At 48.6% G+C, this 12,355-nt stretch overlaps 1 protein-coding gene across 2 annotated transcripts in view; it reads right to left on the reverse strand.

Annotated features, from left to right (window-relative positions):
- Positions 1-12,135, reverse strand: part of LOC129858413 (NEDD4-binding protein 3-A-like) — a 68,973-nt gene extending 56,838 nt beyond the window's left edge. Inside the window, exon 1 of one of the 2 annotated variants that reach the window (XM_055927615.1) lies at positions 11,911-12,135. The gene's annotated coding sequence lies outside the window, so the exon portion shown is untranslated. The remainder of the gene's footprint in view (positions 1-11,910) is intronic. The other variant, XM_055927617.1, reaches the window with a different exon arrangement.
- Between the last annotated feature and the right edge of the window lie 220 nt (positions 12,136-12,355).

Below are 12,355 nucleotides of genomic sequence, written 5' to 3' on the forward strand. Positions count from 1 at the left end.
GAGAGGTGTAGTTAGTGGTACTGCTGCTGTGTTGAGAGGAGAGGTGTAGCTAGTGGTACTGCTGCTGTGTTGAGAGGAGAGGTGTAACTAGTGGTACTGCTGCTGTGTTGAGAGGAGAGGTGTAACTAGTGGTACTGCTGCTGTGTTGAGAGGAGAGGTGTAACTAGTGGTACTGCTGCTGTGTTGAGAGGAGAGGTGTAACTAGTGGTACTGCTGCTGTGTTGAGAGGAGAGGTGTAACTAGTGGTACTGCTGCTGTGTTGAGAGGAGAGGTGTAACTAGTGGTACTGCTGCTGTGTTGAGAGGAGAGGTGTAACTAGTGGTACTGCTGCTGTGTTGAGAGGAGAGGTGTAACTAGTGGTACTGCTGCTGTGTTGAGAGGAGAGGTGTAACTAGTGGTACTGCTGCTGTGTTGAGAGGAGAGGTGTAGTTAGTGGTACTGCTGCTGTGTTGAGAGGAGAGGTGTAACTAGTGGTACTGCTGCTGTGTTGAGAGGAGAGGTGTAGTTAGTGGTACTGCTGCTGTGTTGAGAGGAGAAGTGTAGTTAGTGGTACTGCTGCTGTGTTGAGAGGAGAGGTGTAACTAGTGGTACTGCTGCTGTGTTGAGAGGAGAGGTGTAGCTAGTGGTACTGCTGCTGTGCTGAGAGGAGAGGTGTAGTTAGTGGTACTGCTGCTGTGTTGAGAGGAGAGGTGTAACTAGTGGTACTGCTGCTGTGTTGAGAGGAGAGGTGTAGCTAGTGGTACTGCTGCTGTGTTGAGAGGAGAGGTGTAACTAGTGGTACTGCTGCTGTGTTGAGAGGAGAGGTGTAACTAGTGGTACTGCTGCTGTGTTGAGAGGAGAGGTGTAGTTAGTGGTACTGCTGCTGTGTTGAGAGGAGAGGTGTAACTAGTGGTACTGCTGCTGTGTTGAGATGAGAGGTGTAACTAGTGGTACTGCTGCTGTGTTGAGAGGAGAGGTGTAACTAGTGGTACTGCTGCTGTGTTGAGAGGAGAGGTGTAACTAGTGGTACTGCTGCTGTGTTGAGAGGAGAGGTGTAACTAGTGGTACTGCTGCTGTGTTGAGAGGAGAGGTGTAACTAGTGGTACTGCTGCTGTGTTGAGAGGAGAGGTGTAACTAGTGGTACTGCTGCTGTGCTGAGAGGAGAGGTGTAACTAGTGGTACTGCTGCTGTGTTGAGAGGAGAGGTGTAACTAGTGGTACTGCTGCTGTGTTGAGAGGAGAGGTGTAACTAGTGGTACTGCTGCTGTGTTGAGAGGAGAGGTGTAACTAGTGGTACTGCTGCTGTGTTGAGAGGAGAGGTGTAACTAGTGGTACTGCTGCTGTGTTGAGAGGAGAGGTGTAACTAGTGGTACTGCTGCTGTGTTGAGAGGAGAGGTGTAACTAGTGGTACTGCTGCTGTGTTGAGAGGAGAGGTGTAACTAGTGGTACTGCTGCTGTGTTGAGAGGAGAGGTGTAACTAGTGGTACTGCTGCTGTGTTGAGAGGAGAGGTGTAACTAGTGGTACTGCTGCTGTGTTGAGAGGAGAGGTGTAGTTAGTGGTACTGCTGCTGTGTTGAGAGGAGAGGTGTAACTAGTGGTACTGCTGCTGTGTTGAGAGGAGAGGTGTAGTTAGTGGTACTGCTGCTGTGTTGAGAGGAGAGGTGTAGTTAGTGGTACTGCTGCTGTGTTGAGAGGAGAGGTGTAGTTAGTGGTACTGCTGCTGTGTTGAGAGGAGAGGTGTAGCTAGTGGTACTGCTGCTGTGCTGAGAGGAGAGGTGTAGTTAGTGGTACTGCTGCTGTGTTGAGAGGAGAGGTGTAACTAGTGGTACTGCTGCTGTGTTGAGAGGAGAGGTGTAACTAGTGGTACTGCTGCTGTGTTGAGAGGAGAGGTGTAACTAGTGGTACTGCTGCTGTGTTGAGAGGAGAGGTGTAACTAGTGGTACTGCTGCTGTGTTGAGAGGAGAGGTGTAACTAGTGGTACTGCTGCTGTGTTGAGAGGAGAGGTGTAACTAGTGGTACTGCTGCTGTGTTGAGAGGAGAGGTGTAACTAGTGGTACTGCTGCTGTGTTGAGAGGAGAGGTGTAACTAGTGGTACTGCTGCTGTGTTGAGAGGAGAGGTGTAACTAGTGGTACTGCTGCTGTGTTGAGAGGAGAGGTGTAGTTAGTGGTACTGCTGCTGTGTTGAGAGGAGAGGTGTAGCTAGTGGTACTGCTGCTGTGTTGAGAGGAGAGGTGTAACTAGTGGTACTGCTGCTGTGTTGAGAGGAGAGGTGTAACTAGTGGTACTGCTGCTGTGTTGAGAGGAGAGGTGTAGTTAGTGGTACTGCTGCTGTGTTGAGAGGAGAGGTGTAACTAGTGGTACTGCTGCTGTGTTGAGAGGAGAGGTGTAACTAGTGGTACTGCTGCTGTGTTGAGAGGAGAGGTGTAACTAGTGGTACTGCTGCTGTGTTGAGAGGAGAGGTGTAACTAGTGGTACTGCTGCTGTGTTGAGAGGAGAGGTGTAACTAGTGGTACTGCTGCTGTGTTGAGAGGAGAGGTGTAGTTAGTGGTACTGCTGCTGTGTTGAGAGGAGAGGTGTAGCTAGTGGTACTGCTGCTGTGTTGAGAGGAGAGGTGTAACTAGTGGTACTGCTGCTGTGTTGAGAGGAGAGGTGTAACTAGTGGTACTGCTGCTGTGTTGAGAGGAGAGGTGTAGTTAGTGGTACTGCTGCTGTGTTGAGAGGAGAGGTGTAACTAGTGGTACTGCTGCTGTGTTGAGAGGAGAGGTGTAACTAGTGGTACTGCTGCTGTGTTGAGAGGAGAGGTGTAGTTAGTGGTACTGCTGCTGTGTTGAGAGGAGAGGTGTAGTTAGTGGTACTGCTGCTGTGTTGAGAGGAGAGGTGTAGTTAGTGGTACTGCTGCTGTGTTGAGAGGAGAGGTGTAACTAGTGGTACTGCTGCTGTGTTGAGAGGAGAGGTGTAGTTAGTGGTACTGCTGCTGTGTTGAGAGGAGAGGTGTAGTTAGTGGTACTGCTGCTGTGTTGAGAGGAGAGGTGTAACCAGTGGTACTGCTGCTGTGTTGAGAGGAGAGGTGTAACTAGTGGTACTGCTGCTGTGTTGAGAGGAGAGGTGTAACTAGTGGTACTGCTGCTGTGTTGAGAGGAGAGGTGTAACTAGTGGTACTGCTGCTGTGTTGAGAGGAGAGGTGTAACTAGTGGTACTGCTGCTGTGTTGAGAGGAGAGGTGTAACTAGTGGTACTGCTGCTGTGTTGAGAGGAGAGGTGTAGCTAGTGGTACTGCTGCTGTGTTGAGAGGAGAGGTGTAACTAGTGGTACTGCTGCTGTGTTGAGAGGAGAGGTGTAACTAGTGGTACTGCTGCTGTGTTGAGAGGAGAGGTGTAGCTAGTGGTACTGCTGCTGTGTTGAGAGGAGAGGTGTAGCTAGTGGTACTGCTGCTGTGCTGAGAGGAGAGGTGTAACTAGTGGTACTGCTGCTGTGTTGAGAGGAGAGGTGTAACTAGTGGTACTGCTGCTGTGTTGAGAGGAGAGGTGTAGCTAGTGGTACTGCTGCTGTGTTGAGAGGAGAGGTGTAACTAGTGGTACTGCTGCTGTGTTGAGAGGAGAGGTGTAACTAGTGGTACTGCTGCTGTGTTGAGAGGAGAGGTGTAGCTAGTGGTACTGCTGCTGTGCTGAGAGGAGAGGTGTAACTAGTGGTACTGCTGCTGTGTTGAGAGGAGAGGTGTAACTAGTGGTACTGCTGCTGTGTTGAGAGGAGAGGTGTAGCTAGTGGTACTGCTGCTGTGTTGAGAGGAGAGGTGTAACTAGTGGTACTGCTGCTGTGTTGAGAGGAGAGGTGTAACTAGTGGTACTGCTGCTGTGTTGAGAGGAGAGGTGTAACTAGCGGTACTGCTGCTGTGTTGAGAGGAGAGGTGTAACCAGTGGTACTGCTGCTGTGTTGAGAGGAGAGGTGTAACTAGTGGTACTGCTGCTGTGTTGAGAGGAGAGGTGTAACTAGTGGTACTGCTGCTGTGTTGAGAGGAGAGGTGTAACTAGTGGTACTGCTGCTGTGTTGAGAGGAGAGGTGTAACCAGTGGTACTGCTGCTGTGTTGAGAGGAGAGGTGTAACTAGTGGTACTGCTGCTGTGTTGAGAGGAGAGGTGTAACCAGTGGTACTGCTGCTGTGTTGAGAGGAGAGGTGTAACTAGTGGTACTGCTGCTGTGTTGAGAGGAGAGGTGTAACTAGTGGTACTGCTGCTGTGTTGAGAGGAGAGGTGTCACTAGTGGTACTGCTGCTGTGTTGAGAGGAGAGGTGTCACTAGTGGTACTGCTGCTGTGTTGAGAGGAGAGGTGTAGTTAGTGGTACTGCTGCTGTGTTGAGAGGAGAGGTGTAACTAGTGGTACTGCTGCTGTGCTGAGAGGAGAGGTGTAGTTAGTGGTACTGCTGCTGTGTTGAGAGGAGAGGTGTAACTAGTGGTACTGCTGCTGTGTTGAGAGGAGAGGTGTAACTAGTGGTACTGCTGCTGTGTTGAGAGGAGAGGTGTAACTAGTGGTACTGCTGCTGTGTTGAGAGGAGAGGTGTAACTAGTGGTACTGCTGCTGTGTTGAGAGGAGAGGTGTAACTAGTGGTACTGCTGCTGTGTTGAGAGGAGAGGTGTAACTAGTGGTACTGCTGCTGTGTTGAGAGGAGAGGTGTAACTAGTGGTACTGCTGCTGTGTTGAGAGGAGAGGTGTAACTAGTGGTACTGCTGCTGTGTTGAGAGGAGAGGTGTAACTAGTGGTACTGCTGCTGTGTTGAGAGGAGAGGTGTAACTAGTGGTACTGCTGCTGTGTTGAGAGGAGAGGTGTAACTAGTGGTACTGCTGCTGTGTTGAGAGGAGAGGTGTAGTTAGTGGTACTGCTGCTGTGTTGAGAGGAGAGGTGTAACTAGTGGTACTGCTGCTGTGTTGAGAGGAGAGGTGTAACTAGTGGTACTGCTGCTGTGCTGAGAGGAGAGGTGTAACTAGTGGTACTGCTGCTGTGTTGAGAGGAGAGGTGTAGCTAGTGGTACTGCTGCTGTGTTGAGAGGAGAGGTGTAACTAGTGGTACTGCTGGTGTGTTGAGAGGAGAGGTGTAACTAGTGGTACTGCTGCTGTGCTGAGAGGAGAGGTGTAACTAGTGGTACTGCTGCTGTGCTGAGAGGAGAGGTGTAGTTAGTGGTACTGCTGCTGTGTTGAGAGGAGAGGTGTAACTAGTGGTACTGCTGCTGTGTTGAGAGGAGAGGTGTAGTTAGTGGTACTGCTGCTGTGTTGAGAGGAGAGGTGTAACTAGTGGTACTGCTGCTGTGTTGAGAGGAGAGGTGTAACTAGTGGTACTGCTGCTGTGTTGAGAGGAGAGGTGTAGTTAGTGGTACTGCTGCTGTGTTGAGAGGAGAGGTGTAGTTAGTGGTACTGCTGCTGTGTTGAGAGGAGAGGTGTAACTAGTGGTACTGCTGCTGTGTTGAGAGGAGAGGTGTAACTAGTGGTACTGCTGCTGTGTTGAGAGGAGAGGTGTAACCAGTGGTACTGCTGCTGTGTTGAGAGGAGAGGTGTAACTAGTGGTACTGCTGCTGTGTTGAGAGGAGAGGTGTAACTAGTGGTACTGCTGCTGTGTTGAGAGGAGAGGTGTAACTAGTGGTACTGCTGCTGTGTTGAGAGGAGAGGTGTAACTAGTGGTACTGCTGCTGTGTTGAGAGGAGAGGTGTAGTTAGTGGTACTGCTGCTGTGTTGAGAGGAGAGGTGTAACTAGTGGTACTGCTGCTGTGCTGAGAGGAGAGGTGTAGTTAGTGGTACTGCTGCTGTGTTGAGAGGAGAGGTGTAACTAGTGGTACTGCTGCTGTGTTGAGAGGAGAGGTGTAACTAGTGGTACTGCTGCTGTGTTGAGAGGAGAGGTGTAACTAGTGGTACTGCTGCTGTGTTGAGAGGAGAGGTGTAACTAGTGGTACTGCTGCTGTGTTGAGAGGAGAGGTGTAACTAGTGGTACTGCTGCTGTGTTGAGAGGAGAGGTGTAACTAGTGGTACTGCTGCTGTGTTGAGAGGAGAGGTGTAACTAGTGGTACTGCTGCTGTGTTGAGAGGAGAGGTGTAACTAGTGGTACTGCTGCTGTGTTGAGAGGAGAGGTGTAACTAGTGGTACTGCTGCTGTGTTGAGAGGAGAGGTGTAACTAGTGGTACTGCTGCTGTGTTGAGAGGAGAGGTGTAACTAGTGGTACTGCTGCTGTGTTGAGAGGAGAGGTGTAGTTAGTGGTACTGCTGCTGTGTTGAGAGGAGAGGTGTAACTAGTGGTACTGCTGCTGTGTTGAGAGGAGAGGTGTAACTAGTGGTACTGCTGCTGTGCTGAGAGGAGAGGTGTAACTAGTGGTACTGCTGCTGTGTTGAGAGGAGAGGTGTAGCTAGTGGTACTGCTGCTGTGTTGAGAGGAGAGGTGTAACTAGTGGTACTGCTGCTGTGTTGAGAGGAGAGGTGTAACTAGTGGTACTGCTGCTGTGCTGAGAGGAGAGGTGTAACTAGTGGTACTGCTGCTGTGCTGAGAGGAGAGGTGTAGTTAGTGGTACTGCTGCTGTGTTGAGAGGAGAGGTGTAACTAGTGGTACTGCTGCTGTGTTGAGAGGAGAGGTGTAGTTAGTGGTACTGCTGCTGTGTTGAGAGGAGAGGTGTAACTAGTGGTACTGCTGCTGTGTTGAGAGGAGAGGTGTAACTAGTGGTACTGCTGCTGTGTTGAGAGGAGAGGTGTAGTTAGTGGTACTGCTGCTGTGTTGAGAGGAGAGGTGTAGTTAGTGGTACTGCTGCTGTGTTGAGAGGAGAGGTGTAACTAGTGGTACTGCTGCTGTGTTGAGAGGAGAGGTGTAACTAGTGGTACTGCTGCTGTGTTGAGAGGAGAGGTGTAACTAGTGGTACTGCTGCTGTGTTGAGAGGAGAGGTGTAGCTAGTGGTACTGCTGCTGTGTTGAGAGGAGAGGTGTAACTAGTGGTACTGCTGCTGTGTTGAGAGGAGAGGTGTAACTAGTGGTACTGCTGCTGTGTTGAGAGGAGAGGTGTAGTTAGTGGTACTGCTGCTGTGTTGAGAGGAGAGGTGTAACTAGTGGTACTGCTGCTGTGTTGAGAGGAGAGGTGTAACTAGTGGTACTGCTGCTGTGTTGAGAGGAGAGGTGTAGTTAGTGGTACTGCTGCTGTGTTGAGAGGAGAGGTGTAGTTAGTGGTACTGCTGCTGTGTTGAGAGGAGAGGTGTAACTAGTGGTACTGCTGCTGTGTTGAGAGGAGAGGTGTAACTAGTGGTACTGCTGCTGTGCTGAGAGGAGAGGTGTAACTAGTGGTACTGCTGCTGTGTTGAGAGGAGAGGTGTAACTAGTGGTACTGCTGCTGTGTTGAGAGGAGAGGTGTAACTAGTGGTACTGCTGCTGTGCTGAGAGGAGAGGTGTAACTAGTGGTACTGCTGCTGTGTTGAGAGGAGAGGTGTAGTTAGTGGTACTGCTGCTGTGTTGAGAGGAGAGGTGTAGTTAGTGGTACTGCTGCTGTGTTGAGAGGAGAGGTGTAACTAGTGGTACTGCTGCTGTGTTGAGAGGAGAGGTGTAGTTAGTGGTACTGCTGCTGTGTTGAGAGGAGAGGTGTAACTAGTGGTACTGCTGCTGTGTTGAGAGGAGAGGTGTAACTAGTGGTACTGCTGCTGTGTTGAGAGGAGAGGTGTAGTTAGTGGTACTGCTGCTGTGTTGAGAGGAGAGGTGTAACTAGTGGTACTGCTGCTGTGTTGAGAGGAGAGGTGTAGCTAGTGGTACTGCTGCTGTGTTGAGAGGAGAGGTGTAACTAGTGGTACTGCTGCTGTGTTGAGAGGAGAGGTGTAACTAGTGGTACTGCTGCTGTGTTGAGAGGAGAGGTGTAACTAGTGGTACTGCTGCTGTGTTGAGAGGAGAGGTGTAACTAGTGGTACTGCTGCTGTGTTGAGAGGAGAGGTGTAGTTAGTGGTACTGCTGCTGTGTTGAGAGGAGAGGTGTAACTAGTGGTACTGCTGCTGTGTTGAGAGGAGAGGTGTAACTAGTGGTACTGCTGCTGTGTTGAGAGGAGAGGTGTAACTAGTGGTACTGCTGCTGTGTTGAGAGGAGAGGTGTAGCTAGTGGTACTGCTGCTGTGTTGAGAGGAGAGGTGTAACTAGTGGTACTGCTGCTGTGTTGAGAGGAGAGGTGTAGTTAGTGGTACTGCTGCTGTGTTGAGAGGAGAGGTGTAACTAGTGGTACTGCTGCTGTGTTGAGAGGAGAGGTGTAGTTAGTGGTACTGCTGCTGTGCTGAGAGGGCTTGCCATGTCCTTGTCGCTATAAGTTCCAAAATGGGATTGAAGTACACTACATAAATGTACGTTAAATGGACCCTAGTAATTCCAACAAGGGAGTTAATTTGGGGACTTTTAAATTAATGATATGTAGCAATTGATTCTTGAAGAATATAAATAATAAATGTCTCATGAGCTTAGTTCAAGGTCTTACCCCATCAGAACCCAAAATAGAAGCCGGTTTTACTCTTTTGTTTGTAAACAATCTACAGGGCATTCAGAAAGTATTCAGACCCCTTGACTTTTTCCACATTTTGTTACTACAGCCTTATTCTAAAATGGATTCAATAAATGTTTTTCCTCATTAATCTACACACAATACCCCATAATGACAAGGCGAAAACAGGTTTTTCAAAATTTGTGCAAATTTAGTCATGAGGTCGAAGGAATTGTCCATAGAGCTCCAAGACAGGATTGTTTCGAGGCACAGATCTGGGGAAGGGTACCAACATCTTTTTGCAGCATTGAAGGTCCACAAGAACACAGTGGCCTCCATCATTCTTAAATGGAAGAAGACTCTTCCTAGAGATGGCCGGCCGGCCAAACTGAGCAATTGGGGTAGAAGGGCCTTGGTCAGGGAGGTGACCAAGAACCCGATGGTCACTCTGACAGAGCTCTAGAGTTCCTCTGTGGAGATGGGAGACCTCTGTGGAGACCTTTCAGAAGGACAGCCAACTCTGCAGCACTCTACCAATCAGGCCTTTAAGGTAGAGTGGCCAGACGGAAGCCACTCCTCAGTAAAAGGCACATGACAGCTTGCTTGGAGTTTGCCAAAAGGCAAGATTGAAACCAAGATTGAACCCTGGCCTGAATGCCAAGTGTCACGTATGGAGGAAACCTGGCACCATCCCTACAGTGAAGCATGGTGATGGCAGCAACATGCTGTGGGGATATCTTTCAGCGGCAGGGACTGGGAGACTCGTCAGGATCGAGGGAAAGATGAACGGAGCAAAGTACAGAGAGCGCATTGATGAAAACCTGCTCCAGAGTCCTTAGGACCTGAGACTGGGGGCGAAGGACAACAGGACAACGACTCTAAGCACACAGCCAAGACAACGCAGAAGTGGCTTCGGGACAAGTCTCTGAATGTCCTTGATTGGCCCAGCCAGAGCCCGGACTTGAACCCAATCGAACATCTCTAGAGACCTGAAAATAGCTGTGCAGCGACACTCACCGTCCAACCTGACAGAGCTTGAGAGGATCTGCAGAGAAGAATGGGAGTAACTCCCCAAATACAGTTGTGCCAAGCTTGTAGCTTCATACCCAAGAAGACTCGATGCTGTAATCGCTGCCAAAGGTGCTTCAACAAAGCACTGAGTCTAGGGTCTGAATACTTATGTTAATTTTTTTAAATAAATTTGCAAACATTTCTAAAAACCTGTTTTTGCTTTGTCATTATGGGGTATTGTGTGTAGATTGATGAGGGAAGAAAACGATTTAATCTGTTTTAGAGTAAGGCTGTAATGTAACAAAATGTGGAAAAAGTAAAGGGGTCTGAATACTTTCCGAATACACTGTAATACTAAACCCCATTCCCTCAGCTGTTTATCAAAACAAGTGGAGGGTGGCTGTTCTTTTCTTCCCCGAATCCCAGATTGCCTCTTTAATTTCATGACTAAAGTAACCTTGTATTGAAATTTCAAGATGTCCCTTTAATAAGCTACCTTGCTCGTTAACTTTTTTCCTTCTCATCTAAAGATTAGCAAGAGCAAATAGCTGTCTGAGGGACAAGGAGATATCAACCATGGTCTCTCCTAGCTGTCTCTCATTACATCTTCGGGGGAGGCATTTCTGGAGAGAGTGAGGAGTCCAAACAGAGAGCACATAGTTCGTCACTTCTCACCTGACAGTGTGTGTGTGTGTGTGTGTGTGTGTGTGTGTGTGTGTGTGTGTGTGTGTGTGTGTGTGTGTGTGTGTGTGTGTGTGTGTGTGTGTGTGTGTGTGTGTGTGTGTGTGTGTTCCATCAATCAGCAGTACTCTCTCAGCCCTCTACTTCCAAAGCTCATTACCTCACCATGACCAGACTTGTTGTCAGTGAGAACCCCTTCAGCTAGCTATCTATCCAGCCAAGCTACAGGTCAATATATTCAGGTTCTGTCAAAGACATAGGAATGTTATCAATAGAAAACATAGCTGTTGTGAACAGAGCGCGTGAGAGAGAGATACAGAGCGCGTGAGAGAGAGATACAGAGCGCGAGAGAGAGAGAGATAGAGATACAGAGCGCGCGCGAGAGAGAGATACAGAGCGCGCGCGAGAGAGAGATACAGAGCGCAAGAGAGAGAGAGATACAGAGCGCGAGAAAGAGAGAGATGCAGAGCGCGAGAGAGAGAGATACAGAGCGCGAGAGAGAGAGAGATACAGAGCGCGAGAGAGAGAGATACAGAGCGCGAGAGAGAGAGATACAGAGCGCGAGAAAGAGAGAGATACAGAGCGCGAGAGAGAGAGAGAGAGATACAGAGCGCGAGAGAGATAGTATTCTGTGAGTGCAGTGTACACATTGTACCCAAACATTAACAGCAGACCACATCACTGTCTGACTCTGAACACTGCAGGGGCACCACAGACCACCTACTGCTGCCAGAAGAGATGGATGGAGCCAAAAACACGAAGGCTGACACACACACACACACACACACACACACACACACACACACACACACACATTTCACCAGAGAGGAGTTGTGTTGTTGTAGAGGTCAGGCTCAAATAAACTGCTTTTTTGGACCATCAAAAATACATTCAATGGAACCTATCTGGCAGAAATGCAACGTGTCTGATTTTCTAGCATGATACGTGGACCATTAATTTTATAATGTATAAATTGCCATTTTCCAGGTGCCAATAATGTCAACAGTTCTTCAGGCGATTCGAGTCCACAAAGCTGGAGAGACGTGGGCTGCACTTCGCTTCCTTCATCTATTTGCTCAATAAAACCGCTCGGAATCGTGTACAATTGGCAGGTTGACTGAGTACGCTACAAATGAAGTAGGGGGTCCGACGCGTCCCAGGCCCCGGCAGTGAGTTGTGAATATGAGTTAAACAAAGAGAAAGCAGTAATCATGTAACTAACTGGTTATAAATTGCAGCTTTAATTTGGCGATATTGCCTGACACTGGCGATTAGCCTCGGTTGCGGTGTATTTCATATTTTATTGGCTAGGGTAAATTAATCGGCCCCGTGCATGTTCGACAATGACGTCGGCTTGCGGGTAAAGTTAAGTGCAAAAACTTTGGAATAGTATGTCAATTAGCCAGTGATCTAACCTGTGTAAAACGTCAGTTATAAGAAGAACGTAGGTCAACCCTTGCGAAAAAAAGATTGCAGAGTGCAGTATAACTGCGGTATGCTGCAAATACTGCGTCCAAAATTACACCGTTGTGTTTATTTCAGTCATTTCGCAGTGTAACTGCAGTGACAGTGCTGTTTAACTGCACTTAAACAATCTAATTCTGCAATTACTGCGTCCAAAATACCACAGTCGACTGCAGTTACTGTACTTTTACTTCAGTTTCAAACGGGCAATCATTTTTTTGTTAGGGAACACTAGTAAACATTTGTGGATGTGGGAGCAGCGTGTATTCTAGCTGCTGCAAGTGCAAGACAAGAAAATACATATTGGCGCTTACCATATTTTGCATGCAGATTCTTTCTCAGGCAATAGATGTTTCGTGTGGTAGCCAATCAACTGAATAGCTATCAAATCGGTTGTATAAAGTTGGCATCTCTCGGGACTTTGCAGAGAAGGCAGATTTTCGCTATGGCCACTGCAGAATGAACCACTGCCGCCTGCTCGTTGTCTATTTCCCTCTCTGTGATTTGAACTGACTGCGCAGAGGTTAGCGAAGGGGGAGGCATAGGGAGGACGGAGAGAATCGAACCCGGCTTGTCCTGTTCTGGTGCGTAGAGTATAAACTGGAACACTGGCGCCACTTAGTGGCAAAATCAATCATTGACAGGCATTTGAGAAAGGATCATCTCAACATATAGTACAATAGAGCAGGGTTTCCCAAATTCGGTTCCGAATCGCGGCAAAGGTAAGAATCTCTGGATTAAATATCTAATGTTAGCTAA

Source organism: Salvelinus fontinalis, chromosome 6 (assembly GCF_029448725.1).
Source record: "Salvelinus fontinalis isolate EN_2023a chromosome 6, ASM2944872v1, whole genome shotgun sequence".
In the NCBI taxonomy this organism is placed as follows: Eukaryota; Metazoa; Chordata; class Actinopteri; order Salmoniformes; family Salmonidae; genus Salvelinus; species Salvelinus fontinalis.